The sequence below is a fragment of the Grus americana genome, chromosome 12 (assembly GCF_028858705.1).
Source record: "Grus americana isolate bGruAme1 chromosome 12, bGruAme1.mat, whole genome shotgun sequence".
Taxonomy (NCBI): Eukaryota; Metazoa; Chordata; class Aves; order Gruiformes; family Gruidae; genus Grus; species Grus americana.
The window spans coordinates 52,602-73,381 of record NC_072863.1 but is presented as its reverse complement, the minus strand read 5'-3'; the positions used below and the strand labels follow the sequence as shown (position 1 = coordinate 73,381).

General features: G+C 40.7%; 1 protein-coding gene and 1 long non-coding RNA gene across 6 annotated transcripts in view; one reads left to right on the top strand and one right to left on the bottom strand.

Annotated features, from left to right (window-relative positions):
- ZC3H12B (zinc finger CCCH-type containing 12B) overlaps positions 1–20,780 on the bottom strand; it is a 59,444-nt gene that overhangs the window by 15,148 nt on the left and 23,516 nt on the right. The window contains exon 1 of one of the 5 annotated variants that reach the window (XR_008579000.1): positions 14,046–14,434. The exons of 2 other annotated variants lie outside the window; for them this stretch is intronic. The gene's annotated coding sequence lies outside the window, so the exon portion shown is untranslated. Of the gene's footprint in view, positions 1–13,660; positions 13,799–14,045; positions 14,453–20,780 lie in introns of those variants that run through there. 2 more of the 5 variants (XM_054839667.1, XM_054839670.1) reach the window with 2 other exon arrangements.
- LOC129211895 (uncharacterized) lies at positions 14,578–19,157 on the top strand. Its single transcript, XR_008579005.1, has 3 exons — positions 14,578–15,030; positions 17,453–17,573; positions 18,315–19,157. It is a non-coding gene; the product is annotated as an uncharacterized LOC129211895 (long non-coding RNA).

The window sequence follows — 20,780 nt, the reverse complement described above, 5'->3', positions numbered from 1 at the left end:
TAGCAGTATATTTACAACCCAAGTACTTGTCAACATAGAAGTATTAATGAGCTTAATCTGGAATGGATTTTAATTAGGTCTCACGTATAACCTTGTACCTTGCCAGAACTAAAACAAAGGATATAAAAAATTATTATAAAAAAAATTTAAAACAACAAGGTTATCAACACACTGCACCCTCAGCTTACAAAACACTGCATCAAAGTAACACTTCATAAAACCTGTGGTAAGACTCATTTTTTTCAAATTTATGACACTGTACTGCTTTGGCACTGCACAAAGAACAGTGTGATTCTGTTGGTCCAAGTTAAAGGTCTCCCTTCTTTTTCCCCAAGTTGTCATCATTTCTTCAAGCGTAACGTCACAAGAATGTTTTTTTGGCTTTTGCTAAACTTATCATGCCTGTTTTTCCACCTCTAGTAAATAATCCTAACCCCTTTGCCAGTGGAAATCTCTTAAGCGACTGGAAATAGCCTTGAAAGTATGATGAAGAGGAAGGAGGTTGTTTAGGTTTTCAAATTTACTGTTAACTTCTCCATTGGTTTTATTTCAACAAATGATTTTCCAGAAGTAATCCATTTAAATCAATTTTTAGAGGACCAAATTTACATTCTCTTATAAACATTTAAATATTAAACTACCAGAAAAATATTCCTTCCCAGATGGAAAGTAAATCAACTGGACACACTCAAAGAGATATTTTTTTTTATAGTTATGAAATAATCTGGGTAACACTATCACTATTACTTCCACATATAGATTTTTTAACTTTTTTTTTTCTTTTTTTAAATGACAACTATAGAGCTCTGGCTTTTAATTTTTTTCTCCTCTTTCTTATCTGGAAAATAATATATCTTATATGCACATAAACTGATACCACCATTTTTTGCATTGTCCCATTTCCACATACATATCTCTAGTTTTCTGTTATTTAACATCATATAAGCAATTTATCATCAATTTGTCCTTCTCCAAAAGTAAGATCTTATTTTAACAAGAAGATAGTTTGATTGTAGTCAGAGCTAAGTAATCCTGAATTCAAAAATTATTTAAAATATAAACAAAGAAATTGAATTCTAAGAACGATTTCTATTACTGCTGCTGGCGTACTCACGTCTGTCACACAAAGAAAGCGGCTCAGATACAATCCACGTTAGGAAGAAGCATTGTATATCTAGGAGGACTGCTCTCTGCCAGTCCTGTGCTGTGGTTTACTGTTCTTTGGTTGCTAGTGATAGATTGGTGGATCTGTTAGGAAAGCTCACTGTATGGAAACGCCCACTTCTATGACTCATCTTGGAGTTTCTTGTCTTTTTTCATTCATGTCAGTCTTTGCTTGAAAGCCACTAACCTACCTATTACCCCACATTTATCACTATGGATGTACTGTGTGCATTCACAGACCGTGATCCAGACCCTTGTCCCTGAGCAAACCAGCTCTCAACAGTGAGAAAAGGCATAGCTACAGAATCTGATTACTGCTTGTCCTCAAATTGCAGTTGTGGGGTTTTTTTTTTAAACTAAATCTGCAATCCTATTCTGGAACCCAGGATCACTACAGTACAGATACTACCTCTTTTCAGTCAGTCAGTATTTTTATCTTACAAGCCTGTCAGCCACTGCCTTTGTCAACGTCCTGGTTTTGGCAGGGCTAGAGTTAATTTTCTTCCTAACAGCTGGTATAGTGCTATGTTTTGGATTTAGGATGAGAATAATGTTGATAACACACTCACGTTTTAGTTGTTGCCAAGCAGTCAAGGACTTTTTAGCCCCTCATACTGGCTTGCCAACAAGAAAGCAGGGGGCACTCAAGAAGCTGGGAGGGGACACAGCCAGGACAGCTGACCCAAACTGACCAAAGGGATATTCCATACCCTATGATGTCATGGTCCATATATAACTGAGGGGTTGGCCAGGAGGCAGGGGGGCTCAGGAACTAGCTGAGCATCAGCTTCGGGTGGTAAGAAACTGTGCTGTTCATCACTTGATTTGTATATTCTTTTATCATCATTATTATGATGATCATCATTATTATCATCTTCCTATTCTGTCCTATTAAACTGTCTTTATCTCAGTCCATGAGTTTTACCTTTTTTTTTTTCCTTTTTGATTCTCTTTCCCATCCCATTGAGGAGGAGGGGGGTGGGGGAGTGAGCAAACGGCTCTGTGATTGTTTTAGCTGCCGGCCGGGTTAAACCATGACAGTCAATGCCAACAGTCCAGACATAATCAGTACCACCACTCTGAAAAGGCTCAGAAAGAGCCCAAAGAAAACACATTCTAGAATTATGATGACAGGCTACGGATGAATTAAACAAGCGATAACTGGAATATAAGAAAGACTACATGAACCTTTCTGGTATTGTTTCAGTTCACTGTTTCTGCAGACACCTTGACAAGGTAGTACTTTCTGGGCACACTACAGGAGTTTATGGAGAGATTTTAAAGGGACGAGTGGAAAGAAATTATGCATTTAATATACATGTGTGCAAACATACACATACGTATCAAAATAAGCAGTGTAGGAAAGGATCTTAATATGAAGTGAGAGCCTGGATAAATGCTTTGGTGGATTAACAGAAAGGGAAGACTCAATCTCAGCCATCTCCCTAGCCATAACATTGAGAAATCTCAGAAGTAATCTTGCTGCATGGGACTAGGAAGATAGCCAAGTCTAAGAGGATTCCTAGATTTCAGGCCCACATATCCAGGAGAAATGAAAGCAGTGTTTCAGCCTTTTTCAGTTATAATTAGAAGCTGAACGTTTAGGGGGAATTGTAAAATTCTATTCTAAGCCAGAAGTTTGAGCAAAAGGAGAGAAGATCTGCAGATGAGAGATTTGTGAAGCAAACAAACAGTTCGAGCCATTTTAATTAACTCCCCAATAACATGGTATAGAATAAAGACTGAAAGGCAACAGTGATGAGAGTTGGGACCCTTTACAGAAGGAAGATAGATGGGGGGAGGAGGAGGATAAAGTGCAGAGACAAGGTGATAATCTCAACTCTGCATACAAAGTTAGCCTGCAAATGCGGTATGTCTTTATCAGGGTAGTATCAGACTGAATAGTACAAGAGTGAAGTATGGATTACATTTAATCTAGTGCAAGCAATTAACGCATCATGTAGAATAGAATGACAACTTTGAGGCAAAGTCTTTGGACAGGCATATATTAGTTGAACTCTATTTCTGGAAGCAATAGGTGATCTACTGAAAATTCTCTATTACCTCATCGCCTTTATGCTCACTTTGCCCTTTACGTGCACAGAAAAAAGTTACTGGAAAAAAGCACTAATAATCAGTTTACACAACTATCCTTGCAGCTAGTTTTTCATTTTTTTTGGTTTTTTATTGCTTATATTGTACACTTTTTAAAGTTAGTATAGATGCATTAAGGAGTTATCACACAGGAAAAAATAAAAATAAATCCGCTTACAAGTAAAAACAGAGCAAAAATTAAAAAAACATAAATAATTTGAGTGACAGTTGATTTTGATGATAACTACAAAATTGAGAAATGAGTCAGTGTGCCTCAAAATTTTCTCAGAGGAATAAAAGCTCATCTCATAGGTCATAAACAATAACATTGTATCACTGAAATTAGCCTTTGTTTAGTATGAGTTACATTCTCTCCAAAGACAGCTGAACATGAACACACACTTAAGGACAAAAAAGAAAGCTATTAACAATTTCTGATTTGAAGGTATTATAACTCCAAAATATATATCCTGCAGCTTTAAAATTTTAATTCTCATTATGTTCATTGCTAAGCAACCAAGTTTTCTTATTAAACACCTCTTTCAGCAGAGTCACGACTGACTAGTAGAATTGATAATGTGATTCAGAGAAAGGAGTGAGGCAAAATTATCTATATTTTGTTCATAAAGGACCAAACATAAAGCATCTATTTAATTTTCCTGGTATTAAAACAGAGGGAAAATGTCTGCTCAGTAATAAAGTGCTGTAATATTTATGAAAAATACTTGGAAATTATTTAACAATTACTATTCAAATGACAATGTCTATTAAGGAGCTGGTGCTAGACATACTCTATTCAAAGCCTGTTCATTTCAGAAGGACCAACAGGATTTCTCCTTTTGTATTTTTTAAACTGCCAAATAAACATCGTCACAAGAATTAAAAAACCTGGCACTCTTTTATTAAGAAAGTTTATTCCCTCCATGCCTTCCACATGAATTTTAACGTCTTAGTACCGCTCTTTACTCTTCATCTCACTAACTTCTTATTAGCATGCTCCTCTGCATGTTCTTCCCTGTAAGACAGGCATACAGGAAGAGGCATCCTTCAGGAAGAAAGCTGTTCTAAACAATATCCAAGTCTTTGATTACTGTGGCTATTTCTACATCATCAGAACCTGACTGAAGTACACAAAGACATATATCCAAGCTAATTTTCATGTAGCTAGCTCAGGCATTAAAAGCAACCAAATCATAACAACATGGGCTTGCTTCAACACAAACTGCATAAACCTAGCACGATCCCAGGTTGCTGGTTCTACAGCACATGAATGAATGAAATCCATTCTGTCATTTCACAACTAGACAACAGGTAGGGCTGATATACTGTATATCTCCTACAACTGCACCTCAATAGATTACAGTGTAGACAGTGTATAAGCCTACTAACACAGAAGCTGACAAACTTCCTGGTTACACACGCACCGATTACAGTAAATTAAGCATCTAAAACCATGGAAACAACGTGAGTAGAGAGAAAGAAGCCTTCAAAAATTACTCAGTGTTCAGAGACACTGCATCCAACAGGATCTGCAACACGACAGTGTGCTACAGCACGGACTAGTGGTTACTCTAACGACACGTTCTTGGAGTACGTCTTTGTGATCTTAAAAGACTTCCCCAACACATGACTAATTGCCATTTTCAAGACATTACAATTTGAGCCTGCAGCACAAAACCACCCCAAATGGAAATGCACTGCACAAGTCTTCAGGAATGTGACAAAGCAGTACTTATTAGGCAGTAGTTATTGTCCGAGGACAAAGAGCAGCTCAGGATGCATAGATGGCACTGGACTTTGGATTAGCCCTTAATTTTGAAAACCGCATTTCTACAGTGCCCATGAAAAAAGGTGACACAACTCAACATTGGTGTTTTTCATAGCACTGAAGACACAACCTTCTCGTTGTATTCTTACTTCTGGAGTAGTACAGATATTACATATTACTGCTTGCCACTTTGAGTATTTTCTGAAGTAGGGAACTATTTTATCTACTGAGAAAGAAGTGCTTAAAGATGACAAAGTATATGAGTCACAAATAAAAATGGTAGCTTTTTCTCATTCTAATTATACACTTAGGTGGTACACATCTGCTGGGACAGATTCACAACTGAAGAAAAGCAGAAAATATTCTAAAATTAACATTTGGGTATTCTGGAATGGATTTAAAAAAAAAAATTCGGAAGAGTTGCGCTGCATGACATTACATGCAATTCTCTTTTGTCCTTAATAAAAAGAAGAAGGGGTAGTGATTTGTAGTGTTTTGCCTGTGTGTTTATACACCTCGAACCACTAGATTTCAATATTTATCGTTACTTTAAACAGGAATACATTACAGTTTACACATGCATACCATAATAATACATATGTTATAATTCAACAGGAATTAATCACTTTCACCAATTTATTTTTTGAACCTTAGAATTAATTATTTTCAGCATGTAATAAATGTGGTAGCTTAGCATATTTAATTTTCATTTACTGTGTCAAGTGTTGCAAGACTGTAGGAAAATAGGATAAAGTGGGCTTTGTAGAAACTTTTCCTATTTAAGTTGGTCATTTTGAAATTAAAGTGACTCCAAAATGTGATCCTTTTGCAAAAATACAATATTCATAATTTGTAGTCACAGTTTCAAGCATACCTCTCAGTAATGTAAACCAGATCATATGACCAAGCACTCTGAATTTATCTAGCGGGACCTGGAATAAAGAATTCTGCCCTTTCATTCCCTTTAAAACCATATTTTACATAGCTTTCTTAAGACTGTCCTAAGAGCTTTTGTACTTAGCAAACAACACTCATATAAGCATCAAACCATTCACAGATGTATAGCACATATATTCTGATAGAGCATCTATAAAAAGACCAAAATATATACGAGTCACTCAGTGAAGGAAAACAAGTATATCAGGCTTTAACCAAGATAAAAGCAGCTGGCTTTTGATGCAAATATCATTAACATCACTTATAGTACTTTGATTGCTGAGGAGTGAGTAATCTTCCTCATTTAAAAGGAAATCTTATCTTCTTATTTGAAGATACTCGAACACATGTTCAAATACCTTCTGTGCTTTTTAATCTAATAAATTAAACCAACTTGTTTCTGCATTCTAGAAGAGATGGTCTAAACCAAAGACCTGAGCACAGATCTGCAGCTCATTTATACATTTAGAGACATGTATAATCAGTATTCCCAGAGCATGCACTAAGTCAAATAGCATTTTTAACAGAAGCATTAAAATGGCAGATCGGAGTTTTTAGTCCCCTGATAGTCAGCGCCATATAAATGACAGAGTTTTGATTCAGTTTAATGGATTTTTTCTTACCTTACTACACAATGTCAGTCTCAACACGTTAATGGGAAGTTTCAACACTGTCATTCTGATGAGCAGAGAAACCTTAAATTTACACAAATCGGAGGCCTAATACTGTATAGTCTTTTATCATTCCAAACTCAGAATAACATCAAGAAAAATATTTTACTTTTTCTACTCATTACGACTTCTTCGAAATAAAACACTGCTATACATTCAGTCTAAAGTAAAGTACTAGCAGGTAATACCAGTAGTGAACACCTTGTCCTTAAAATTAATATTGAAACCACAATTGAAAAATAGCCTGCTGGCTACGGCTAGTAATATTTCTTATTTATAAACTTCCTCCTCTCTGAGCATTTTAAAAGAAAAGCAAATTTGCCATTTCTGTTTCTGCATCCATCTCTCAACCACCTTTGGAGTAAAACAATAAGGAGTGTGACTTAGCACACTCCTGTTACAGAGGCAAAGAGCAAAAGATTTTCAGTGTTGACTCATCAGTTAACATGAATGTAATCATCACCACCCAACCCTGAAGGGGATATTCTTTCTTAACAAATGCTGAGGGAACACTCGTAATGGTAGAAGAGGTTCAGCTGTGCAGAGAGGACTGAATTTGAGGAATCCACACACCAGAACATATAGAACTAGCAATGACTTTAGAAATACCACTAGGCTTTACCTTTCTGATCTTCTGTATCTTTTTGTGCCTACACGTGTCCTGTCTGCACAGAACAGTGATGGAAAAACCCCCACTATATACACACACATACAGCCACAGATAGATAGAGTCGCCCATATATAGACAGATTCAGGACTTATGTGTATATGTAATCACTTGATAGTTTTTCCTTCCTAAATGCTGCAAAAACTTAAGTCACACAGTTGTTCTACCAACTTCTATTCCACTGTCCCTGAAATCCCTCTACCACAGCTGGCTCAGTTTAAAACAAATGATGAATGCTGTGCGAGAACTATGGAAATTCAGAGTCACTGCCAATGATGTAAGGTAAGGCACTAAGCTAGCAGATCAGTTAATTTTCAAATTTGATGAGAATATCCGTGGGTATGACAACTTAGATTCGTGCAATCTTGCCGCAGACTCTTAACCAAAACACCTAAGCTAAGAACTTACTTGTCCATGACTCTCCCTACACTATGAAGAGGCTGACAGGCTCATCATGCCATCTGGAAAGGGGATTGGGTGGGGATTTCTTTTTTTGAGGGGGGAGTTAGAGGAGAAATTTTTATTTTTTTTTAAACACAAAGAGGAACAACATCCTGCAACACAAAGGCAAGAAAGAACCATCATGGCAGACAAAAATATCTTACACAAGCATTGTCATGCAAGAAAGTAATTGTCCAACTACCTCCCTAAGAACCTCAGTTTCTCACTTTCCATTTCAACATTGCTGAATACAAGTGATTAGTGTTTGGCTGGACTACCGAACAAGGCATCAGAGAGCAACAGCTCCATTCAGCAATGACAAGATATTCAGCTGAATTACATCCAAGAGCCACTGCTTACTTCCCAGACTGTGAAAGTTAATGAGCACAACCCTCCCTTTTTATGGTCTTTTTATTTGAGCAAAATTAGATAAAATACTACAACAATTCTAGTGATCAAGACTTAAAAAGAAGAAAACAAACAAACAAAAAAAACCCCAAAACTTCCCATATCTGCCACTGAGTTCCAGCAGGTTACAAAGTCAGAGATCTTGTTTTGGCTGACCTTGATGGAAACTTCCTTGTTCAGCTTAGCAGAAATGGTACTGAGTTACTATGCTATTATGCTCGACCTAAAGACTAAACAGAAAAGCATAGCACTTTGCTGCATCAGAAATAAGACCTCAAAGGCGGCGCTCGGAACTTCATTTTTCTAACTCAGCTCAAACTGTTGTATTGTACATCACAAACATTAGGTATCTGCCCTGCAGGATTGTCTGACAAGTTTGAAAAGTATGACTGAACATATGTGGCACTTTTCCTTGGCTAACCTTTCATAAAGGATTCAGAAATTAACCTAGAGACCATTTCAGACAATGCCAGGAAAAGCAAAACATGATCCTGTTAAGAGACAACAGGGAAATGAGTAAAGGCATTTCAATTAGCTAGAAGTTTGAGAAACCATGGCACTTCTGAAAATCCAAAATACAACCTATTAAACACTAAGGTGACCGTAGATGTGGAACATTAAATAAAACAATGTATTCTTTGCTGTGCAAATATGCGATCAATCCCTAGGCCCAAATCTACAGCCTTTACCAAGCCTAACCTTGCAAAAGAAGTTATTTTGCTTTGGTGATGACTGCAGGATTTAATTCAAAACATACAATAGAAACAATACCATAGAATAGAAAACCTGGGAGGCAGGTATCCATTTTTCACCTCATTCTTAGCATATTACGGAGTTTAACAAAACTGAAAAATTGTACTAAGAAACTACAATATCACCTCAATATTTGAGGTACTTCACATTTATTTCAGTAAATACTTCAAATGATCACTGATAACAGTATTAGGCTATACATAAAAGCAGTGGCTAGTATGTCACATAGAGGACTTGAAATTGCTTGTGAAGGAGTCAACTACAAATTAAGCGTGAACTGAAGAGAAACGCAGAGGTAATATAGAATTTAAGCATCTTACCGAAAACTTCACTCATTTTGTCACACTCATAAGTACGAATTCAAAGGGACAGGATGGACATACTTGGAATTATAAGTAGAGGAAGTGGCATTTTAGCTGTTTCTTAAGATACATCATTTGCGTGTGGAGTTAAGCAATTTCTTGACCTAGAAAGAACAGGTAGTGCTGAGCACAAGACAAGTATAAAGTACAGGCCAGACTTCTGAAGGGAAGGAAATGGAATGTTTCTATTGCATTAGGTATTCAACCACACTTCCTAAGACAGAGAAAAAAAAAAAAAAAAGAGACAGTAAACACGCATTCAAAAAAAGGTGTTATAACAATAATATAGTACCTCTTTCCACCACCTCTTTCTAATAATCTTAAGCAGTTACAGCTAGCATTATTTCTACTCAAAAAGTCTGTTGTTCCCGACCAAGGCAACATTTACACTTCAGTTGACGACATTATGTAAAATAGGAGCAGGAGCATAACCCCTTAGAAGATTACTTGTTAGCAGTTCCTTATAAACTGAGATCATGTATTCAGATCTAAAACCAAAGCAATACACTGGCTCTCCTAAACTACATTCTGATAGGAGGCCGTTATGTATTACCTGCTCTGCAGATCTAAATGACTCATTAATGCTCTGGGAAGGAAAAAAAAAGTTGTGATTGCAGCTAAGTCGAAGACCCATCAAAGATGTGATGCATCTTATCATCTTAACTTACACCAATTCTAATTTTGTAATTCAATATTTAGAACACTACTTTGATAGACTAAAGCAAATGTTCCTTTAACCAAAAATCTCATCCAGAAGCAATCTTTGAGAAACCTGAAAAACGAAAGGTATTCTGTTTCTAAAGGTCTCGGTATACTGGGGGACCCTCACATGCTATGCCCTCCAACAAGAGGCAGGATGTACTCAGCTGTTAGGATATATGCTGTCTGTAACAACTTTAGAAGCTACTGAAAAAATATGCCAGAAGCAGAGACACACACCTCGCTCCGTAAGCATCAAACAGTACCTTCACGGAAAGCAGCCAGAGGAGCTTAAAGGTATCTTGTGCCGTTAGATTTTCACACCTGTTACCTCGCTTTCGCAAAACCAAAGTCAGTCCATTGCTAATTAGGTCTGCTTTGAGCAAGGTGTTGGGACTAGACCTCCTGAAGTCCAATCCAAACTAATTATTCTTTTATTCTAAGATTCCTTCATTCTTATCGTGACAACACTGCTCATTTCCAAGGTGAAGAAGCTGGAAAGGCATCTTCAAGAAGACAAGTGAAAAAGCCTACTGCTTTGCTTTCAAAAACAAAACCAGCAAATCCCTATGCTCCAGCAACTTCATCTCTCCCCCTCTAAAGGGAGATCTACAAATGGACTAAGCCTGAGAGAGGAAGGGGTTTTTGTGTGGTGGGTTATTTTGTTTTAGGGAGTGGTTTTCTGTTCATTTTTTAAATCAGGACAACCTACAAATCAGAAAAGGGAAAGACTTGTCAAAGAGTCTGAAATTAGTGTTTGATCTTAAAAAAAAAAAAAAAAAAAGCGGAGGGGTCAGAGGGGGTAATCACGTGGTTATTAGTTTAAAATTCTCAGACTTACTTTTGACTTTATGTGATTTGGCTGAAGTGTCTGTGGGCTCATTAACAGTGCATGTATGTTAAATTTCTTGTGGATGTCCTTACTAATAATAATTAAGAGTCTAAACTTTTGGCTTTAGCCTAAGGTTGATACGCTGTCCCTGTTGCAGCATTGCTCTCCAGACTCAGACAGTCAGAACAGATATTAATCTCGATGAGGGGACTCTCTGCAGATGGACCGAATGTGGAAAAGTAGCTCTTATATTTCAACTACGTAACCAAGAAGTACCTAGGCCTATGCTAGGATTTGTAAAAGGTTTTAGTTAAAGCGTACCATGATGTCCTAATGAAATTCTAGGAGGCCCACAACAAACCATGTAAAGCCTAGGTTTTATTTTGACATGGTGATTCAACCTGCTTTGCTAGCAAGCAATGTCAAAAATAACTCATGTAAGAAAATGAAATACAATAGCTACCTTTAAAACTCAAAAGACACTTAGCTGAAGTACTTGTTTAAATATAGAAAGAACATATATATTTGAATAAAAACTGCCAGCTAACAAAGAGTTTTTCTTATTATGGCCAAGCTCCTGAATAAGTTGTTCACCTCAGAACAATAAAACTACATCTTAGGAGATGCTATACTGCTTAGCTCTGCACTTCCAAACATGTTTACTAAACCTGAAATGTATCAAATGTAATACTACTTATCACAGTATCAGAAAGCCTAGATCTATAAAGGTGGTCATGGTATTCTTACTTCCAGATGATTTATCTGTGTTACCATGAATATATCATCAAATACAGCTTATCAACAAAAAGAGGCAATTCACAGGAAATAAAAAACCCACATTAACAGATGTAAAGAATTTTAAAAATACCAGTATTATTACTCAAACATGCTTTTCATTTATAATGCTTCGGAAAAAAAAATAGCCTTTTGCAATAAACTTACAAAAAATGTAAGTTTATATATATAAAAATATATTTGTCCACCCATGTACACATGGCTCTTCAAAGCCATTTATGTCTATTCCACAATCAAAATAGGATAGCGTTCTCAGGGATGTGTGTGAGGACTAGGTAGCATTACAGCCACTTGTATATTTTTTAATGTTATGAGATGGACAAATCAATATATCAAACTAATTTACAATGTGGCAGCACCTGGAAACTTCTTCCGAGTTTATAAATTCCATTTCTTCACCTTTCCATAACCGAACTTACCTGCTGCCTTCCTTATTCCCAAAAGCTCCAATGCTTCTTCTGCTCTTGATGTAAACAGTAACAGAGTGAAAGTGACCGAAGCAATGTTTTATTTCTATTATTCACATATCTGTAGTAGAAGTGTAAGTTTTTAACAAAATGACATTTCAGTTGCAAACTGTAAAGTGGCTAGGAAAGTCAAAACCAGCAGATGTCTGCAATGGAATAATTTCAGTTGGAGAAGGCATCCAGAAAGATCAAAGAACAGAAAGCCAGAATTTACCTCATTCACAGCAGCTGACACTAAGAATTTACTTTTTTACTAGTTTGCCTGCATATAAAGTGTCATTGGTGTCCATTCACCCTCTTAACACCTTTTGTTTCCGTTCCTTCTGAATAGTGAGTTTGGATGCCATTAGATTTTTTTTTTTTTTAAATACATCTTAAAGAGGTCATTCAAATGAAACTGACTTAGGAAACTTTACAGATTGCTTCTATTAAAACTTGCGAAGCATCAGATCATTTTAGAAGACAAACAGCTCACAGGTCCAGAAAATGTCAACAGCCACAGGACTGATATATGGAAAAGATATGACAGTGAAAAAGAAAAGACATATTCCAACAGCAGTTAAATTGTTCTAAATTTGAGGATGACCTTGACATTCCCACTAACCCATTTTTCCAGCAAGAAGCAAAGATAATTTTATAAGTGACATTAGCTACACTTGTGAAACACACCTGTCAGTTCTATATACTACAGTCCATTTATAACATCTGGCAAGCAAAGGATATATCTCATCAATAAATGATATCTCCTATACAAAAATGACTACTTGACAGAAACATCCTTTTCGATAAACAAACATACCGAGCATAAGAAATCAGATGGCCCCGGAATGCTGCACGCTCCCAGGCACTCTGAACTACTGATACGGTAAAGGAAGTTCATAAATAACCAGGATTTTAATTTTCTTTCTATCCCTATTTCCCATTTATGACAATACATGCTAATCACTGAAACTCATTGTAAGATTTTTAAAAAAAGTATCACACATATCTCAAGAAACCTGAATTAATTTAGATCCACTTTTATCAACTTAAGAAGACACAACGTATCTTTTGATTCAACTTTACTGTTTGCTAACTTGCAAAGGAAATACACAGCTCTTGAGATGTAATCTCCAAAGGATTAAATGACAATTAGAAAAGCAGACAGCTATGAAAAAATAACATTTTTAAATGAACTGACTAGAAAAAGTATCTCAAACCTCACGTATACTGCAGTAAGTGACCAGTTCCTTATTCACATTTGCACTATAAAGCAAAATGGAAGGATGCAAGTAGAGATCATCAGGTATCCTCTACAAAAGTAATTTCCTTATTTCACCACCTTGCTTTCGTTAACGCAAGTTTATTGCTACCCTTCTTATGTTCAGACACCAAACGCCTTCTTGAAGAGCACGCTAACGCAGCCTTCGCAATCCCTCCTCGGCATTTCTAATCACCAAATGAAACCAGGCGAATTTCCCGATTGAAACTCAAGTGTCTAGGTCATTTCAACCGCCCTGCCGCAACAGCCCCCTGGACGCCAAGCACGCTCCTGCGGGCAGCGGCGAGAACAACGACGCCGGGTCCCCGAGAAGGCCCCCGTGCCCCCTCACCCAGGCAGCACCTGATGCGGGGCGGGCCGCAGCACGCCAAGGGCAGCGGCCACCCCGGGGGGAGGGAGACGCCACAACGAGCAGTCGCCCCTCCTCCCGCCCCTCCCCGTGCGCGCAGGGCGGCGGGGGGCACCCCCAGGGTGGCCGGCAGAGGCGGCGGCCGCTTACCGCCGAGACAGGCGACGGAAGGCCGCGCCTCGACTGCTGCCAGGCCTGGAGGCCGCCCGGCGGGGCGGCAGGGGGCGTCCTACCGGCCTCTCCCAGCGGGCAGACCCCCTCCGCCGTGCCGCTGGCTGGCGGGGAGGAGGGGGCTCCGCCGGGGCGCTGCGCTGGTGCCCCTCCCCGGGCCACCCATCACCCTCCTCACGACCCCCCTTCCCCCAGCCGGGGCCTCACCCGCTGTTGTCGCTGCAGACACCGCCCGCGGCTCCCTGCGGGATCTGGCGGCGGAGAGGCGAAGGACGGCGGGGCTCGGCGCGGCCGCGGCACGGGCCCCGCTCCGGCCGCTCCCGCCGCATGGAGGGGGAAGGGCAGGCCGGAGCGAGGGGAGAGGAGGAGGAGGAGGGGAGGGGGGGGGTGGAGGAGCAGAGCCGGGACGGGACGGGATGTGGAAGGAAGGGGGAAGACGTGGGAGTGGGGCTCAGCGCCGGCGGGAGCCCAGGGGCCGCTGCCTCCACCTCATCCCTGCCTGCGCCTCAGCCGGGCCAACGCCGCTGCTCGGGCGCCGTCGCCTAGCAACCGCGCCCAGCCCCCGCTGCTGCAGGCGCCCGGCTCCTCGCGGCGCCCCGCGCGCTCCCGAAGGCAGCGCACGCGGCGGCGCGCCCGCCAGCCTTTCCCCTCCCACCTGGCGCGGGGGCGGTGCCGGCACGTTCCCCTCCGCCCCGCCCGCAAGACGGCGTGCGCGTGCCGGGGGCGGAGCCGCGCCGGCGCCAGCCTACCGCGTGCCCGGGGCGCGAGCGTGCGCACGTGCGCGGCCGAGGGTGGCTCCGGGGGTCCGCGGCGCACAGCGCGCGGGCGGGCATCTGCGCGCGCTGTGCGGAGTCGCTTTGGCGAACGAGGCCGCTGTTCGTGTTCTGCCTTGCTCGTAACCAGCGTCTCGCTCTCAGAGCGCCGTTTCTGGGAAACAAGCGATAAAGCGCCTTGTGTGCCCAGGCTCCGGAAGAGAACGGGAAAAGGAAGCCAATTTCACTTTGCATTGTCCCTACGGGCACCTAACCCCCTTGCTGGAACAAGGCGGGGAGGGCTAGGGAGGACAGATGGGCGGAAACGTGCGTGTTCCCAGCCTCGCAGATGGCCAGAATGGGGCACGAAATAGAGGACCTGACTAAATTCAGGTATATTTAGGCCCACTTTTGGGACGGACCAAGATTAACAGACGCAGGTACTTAAACCTTTAACTCGTTAGGATGCTGATGGGCGCTCTTACAGTATATATTGAAAGATTAAGAAAAAATGCAAATACTTTGTGCTTTGCTTAAATCTGACATTTAAAGACTAGATGCTCTTAGATCACAGGGCTAGCGTGTAGTTGCCTCCTATCGCTTTCAGTGCTGCTGCTGACTACCTTCAGATTCCCAAAGCCTCCTGAAACCAATAGCAGCTTTCCCTTAAAATGTGAAGTGGGCCGGTACGATCGGGGTGGCCCAGCTGTAGGAAAAAATCCTGCAAATGTCACATTTTCAGGGCTCAAAACCCCAATGAGATACAGAAAGAATCCATTTCCATTTTAAAAACTCAGGAGTTTAAAGCAAATTCCACAACTTAGCAGGCACCATTTTGACTCGTCCATTTTCTGATGTTTAGGTTTGACAACATTGCTACCCATTCTACTCATGGTGACTCGTACGTAACCCAGCAGTCCATCAGCCAAAGTTCAGTCCTGTTGTATGTTTCACTGGGGGCTCTTCTCCATTAGTCTTTATTCTCTAATATTTCTTTTAATTTTTTAATTTTTTTTTGTGTTTTGTACAAATGATGAAGTTTGTATTCCTATATTTTTAATTACTTTATATGAGACCTAACACACCTCAAACCCAGCTGGTTTTTGACCTTTATGTATATTGAGCACACATGGTACTTCTTTGACCTTGCTTTTATATAAACAGATGTCTATGGTATAAATAAACTATATAAAACCCTTTAAAGTCCCATTCTTCTGGGGAAATGAAGGGGAAAGACAGGCTTGCACAAAGCCCCTGCTGGTCCCAAGAGACTGTGTTAAATGTGCTCCAGTACCGTTTTGATGAGTGTGGTGGGTTGGCCCTGGCTGGCTGTCAGGTGCTCACCAAACTGCTCTGTCAGTCCCCCTCCTCAACCGGGGCTCGTGCGTCGAGATAAGGACAGGGAGAGATCACTCACCAATTACCATCACGGGCAAACCTGACTCAACTTGGGAAAATTAATTTACTGCTAATCTAAATCAGAGCAAGATAATGAGAAATAAGAACAAATCTTAAATCACCTTCCCCTTACCCCTCCCTTCTTCCCAGGCTCAACTTCACTCCAGAATTCTCTACCTCCTCCCCCCAGCCTCGCAGTGCAGGGGGACAGGGAGCGGAGGTTGCACTCAGTTCATCCCATGTTGTCTCTGCTGCTCCTTTCTCCTTGCACTCTTCCCCTGTTCCATCGTGGGGTCCCTCCCACGGGAGACGGTCCTCCACGAACTTCTCCAACATGGGTCCTTCCCACGGGCCGCAGTTCTTCACACACTGCTCCAGCGTGGGACCTTTCCAAGGGGTGTAGTCCTTCAGGAACAGACTGCTCCAGCAATGGGTCCTGTGTGGGACCACAGATCCTGCCAGAAAACCTGCTTCAGCGTGGGCTCCTGTCCACAGGGCCACAGGTCCTGCCAGGAGCCTGCTCCAGCACGGGATCTCCGCGGAGTGAATAGAGTAGAATAGAATACAATAGAACAGGACAGAACAGAATAGAAGAATATTTTCAGTTGGAAGGGACCTACTGCTATATAAAAAGTTAGTCGAAACTCAGAGCTGGCAGCTTAAACATTAATAGTGAGAGTAGACAAAGCCTGTCGATCGTGGTATACGAACTGTAACAACCGTATTACGACGTGCTGAATAGCTAAATACAGAATTGGCCAAAACTGACCTAAGAGGACGTGCTTTGTATAAGAAGATGACAACTTAGCAACCACTTGGTAACAAAAGAGCAAACAAATCAAACCAATAAAAAACCAAGAAGATTCCAGACCTTCATCATAGAATCACAGAATGGTTTGGGTTGGAAGGGACCTTAAAGCCCATCCAGTTCCAACCCCCCTGCCATGGGCAGGGACACCCTCCACTAGACCAGGTTGCCCAAAGCCCCATCCAACCTGGCCTTGAATACTCCCCGTTCACAACTGATCCTTATTCATTATCTGTTCCAGAAATACATCTTCTACAATGCCTGCAAGAGTGTGTTTGCAAAAATTTGATTTGTTTAATACAGATAAATCCTCAAAATCACTACTTGGAAGATTCATGAGAGACTGAAATAATTTTTATAATGCTTGAAACCTTCAATTTATTTCTAATTTATTTTCTAGTGGAATTGATAGAAAAAGAAGGTAGATGTTTTGTGCGAGTCATCTGATTTTTTAACTCTCTAACTATTGATTATTAAATATAATTAGTGATAAATAGATTATCAACACTAATAATCTTTTGTATGAGGGAGGATTTTTGATCACTACTGCCACTTGCTCAGGTGTTGGGTGAACCTCAATCACTGCTTCTCATGATGTCCAGTGCTCTCATCTTTTATTCTTCATTCTCTCTTCTTATTTCTTGTCTTATATTTAGGTAAATTATTTGGAACAGGAACCACCAGCTTTAGTCCTTGGATTTCTACAGTGCTAATTATGAAGGGATCCTGCTCCGTAGCTTAAGACTGTAGACACTACTGCGATGAAATTCCTGACAGGTAAGATCTCACTGTTCAGAGATACCAACTACCTACAACTCACGTGGTCTCAGAGCAGACACCTCTACTCTCATGAAAAGCATTTCTCAAAAAGCAAATACCAATTTACTAATGAAGTGTAAAAAAGTAATCAAACTATCCACTATTAATCCTTGAGAGAATGTGGCTTGCTTCACATCCTGTATCAACCCAGGTGCTTCAGTGGCTGGTCAAAAGCAATCCATCACGGGATTTATCTTTATTATGGTTAAGATGATAAGAGAGTGAAAGGCTGGACGTACAAAAATCAATTAAGCTATATTCCCTAACTATGGCTATTTAGGATTCTCAGTTTAGGGCTGTTTACTACAGCTATTAGCGACTTCCCTGCCTCAGACTGAGGACAAACCTCAGTCACAGCAGCTCAGCTCTGAAGCCTGTTTTCTGGCTTTTTATTTCTTCCAACTCCAGCACCTTCATCCAAGCCTCTCCACAGCTTCCGTTTACAACTTCCCGGAGGGGGGGGAAAAAGGGTAAGGGTGATTCCCACACCGTGAGTCCATTATATTGCACAAATCTTCCATGTGAAATGCCAGGGACTATGGCATGTGAAGAGTTTCTGAGATCAATTTTTAGCTCAGAACTAGCCATTTTACTTATACTATGTGAGTTCAGTTATCAAGTATTGCAGTAATACATGGCATTAGTTTCTGAGATTTATGGTGGCTTCATAACTTCATGCAAATTTATATTACTTTACAGGTATATACAAAAATGTGCTCCCTGCTCCAAAGCAGCATAAGGGACAAAAGTGGTAAACAGAAGCAGCAGGAAAAGCACTTTCAGAACGCTGACTGCCACAGAGAACTACAGAATAGTAAAGAGCAGGCTGAAGAACACAGGTAAACAAAAGGGGGAAAAAACCCCCACCCTGTTTATCTGTGCTTAATGAAAACTAATCATTTTTGCTATTAAAACATCTCATTTTTTAACTGAATGGGGGTATGATACTGGAATCTGCATTCATTCCAAGTTCCCATTTACTTCCCTAGGAATTAAAAGTGTTTAAAAAGATGACTAAAGCTATTATTATCAGGGAAAAAATGAGCGGAAATCTGCAGTGCACTGGTTCTGATGTCATCCTTGAGTGCTGAAGAGTTTTTATGACTGACCTGATTTCCTGGATCATTCTTTTCCACTGATCAGTGAAAGGAGAAAAAAACCCGCAAAATTGCATCTCTGGGGAATTTCAGATTCTCACACTGCCTGGGACAGGGTCTGATCCGCATTACATTACAGTGATCACTCAATGTAATTTATGTAGGAAAAATAAAATACCACTGATAAACATTTGCTGCCTCAGTTACAAAAGGTTTTGCTTAAACATCATCATTAGGCAAGCAGGGCAGGGCAGAGAAGGTATATACTAGCAGAAGTTCTTTGGAGACTGGTCTGGTATCAGATACCAGGAATTTAAACCTTTTCTTCCTTCTTGAGAAGAACTCAAGAGAAGGTAGAGGGAATGTGAGCCTGTCACAGTCCCTTCTACAGGCCTGAATCTCTTTTGTTTCCCAGAACATTTTGCATTTTTATTTTTTGCTTTCATTTTGGTGCCTGGTTTCTCAGTAGGTTTTCTGTATTTGTTTCAGACTATGCATGCCATTTCCAAAGGCAGCAAGTGATATTTTTATTGTAGTTTTAGTTTTAGCTCAGCTGAGTGCACAAGAGAAGACTGCGTGATTCTTCATCATGACAATAAATGGGAAAGTTCCAGACAATATTTAATATAAATGCATCAGCAACTGAATGAGAACACACTTCAGTTTCTTTAAATTAAACGAACAGGAGTAGAAATATTTACAGATAAATACGAGTTACTCCTCTGAAGCCTTGGACAGACAAAAATTCTAAATTAGCTTTACTTTCAGATCTGTTTGCCTGCCTTCCTCCCAGCTGCCACGCCAGTCTCAGGCCCCATCTCTTCTCCAGACAAACCCTCCTGGTTGCCTACGCTTTTTCATTCTCAGTGACTCCTGGTGAGAGGTCCTCCTCTGCCAGGACACATTCTTTCATTTTTCAGCCCTCTCAAGAGTGCTCCTGTCTGAGTTGAGAACCTCATGCGATGCTTACATGCATGCTCACGTGTAACAACTCATCCAGGCCCCAGGCCCCTGGCCATGCTGAGAGGTCACTAAAGGAGCAGGAACGGGTCATTGTAGTGGCAGGCTATGTGGCATATTCGTAAGGGGAACTCAACCCTGATCAGGTCAAAACCCCTACCTCAAAGCAAGGATCTGCAGCACTTGGATTAGTATGGCGACATCTTTATCTAAGTATTTTTGAAAAGTAATATGGAGACTCCTCCACCTCCCAGGTGGCCTTTCCTAGCGAAGATTTCTGTAGTTGGACATTTTACTGAAATCTGTCCTAAACTTTCTGTATTGCTCATTAAATAGGTTACTTTTTAGACTTCTCTCTCAGATGACCTAGGGGATTATTTGCTATGATGACACTTCTAACACCTTTTTCACGCTGAAAGACTATCATTATTATGAGCTACATCTATACCATCTTATTTGCTCAGTGCTGGAGGCAGAGCACAACACCCCAATGGCTCACACTGCGTATTACCTCATACTCTACGTTGCTAGCTTTCCAGGCACAGATATTCATACATGAGGTGGACCACTTGCCCGTTAGTCTCCAACAGTAGATGCGACTGGCTCAAGACATTCAGTTCTTTGTCCAAGTCCTAACTCAAGCAGATCTACCTCATGCCATGTAAATATGGGCACACTGTCTTGCATTCAACCATCTTTCGTGTTCCCCAAAACTCTTAACATTTTCATCGCTTTCCTCTGCATTCTGTCTCTTTTTATTTTTCACCTCCTTTTCAGAGCCTCAGACCAGACACCAGCAAGTTTGATCAGTGCCGAGTAGAGGTTAAGTACTTCCAGTGCCTTCAGTTGAAGGAAAATAATTACCTGGCTGAGGAAAGGCTGAGAGTCTATTCACCAGTCTCTGTAAAGTGCCCTGATATTCTTGGCCACAACGTCCATAGAAAGACAAACGGTCACTTTACTGAATCTAACAGTTCTATTTGCATTGTTTTTCTTTTCCGTAGTTACGGGTGCTATATGCACGGTGGCAGAAATAAAAAAAGGAAAACCTAAAGAACAAAATATATCTTTTCTGAACTCCAGACACAGTCACATCACTCAGAACCTC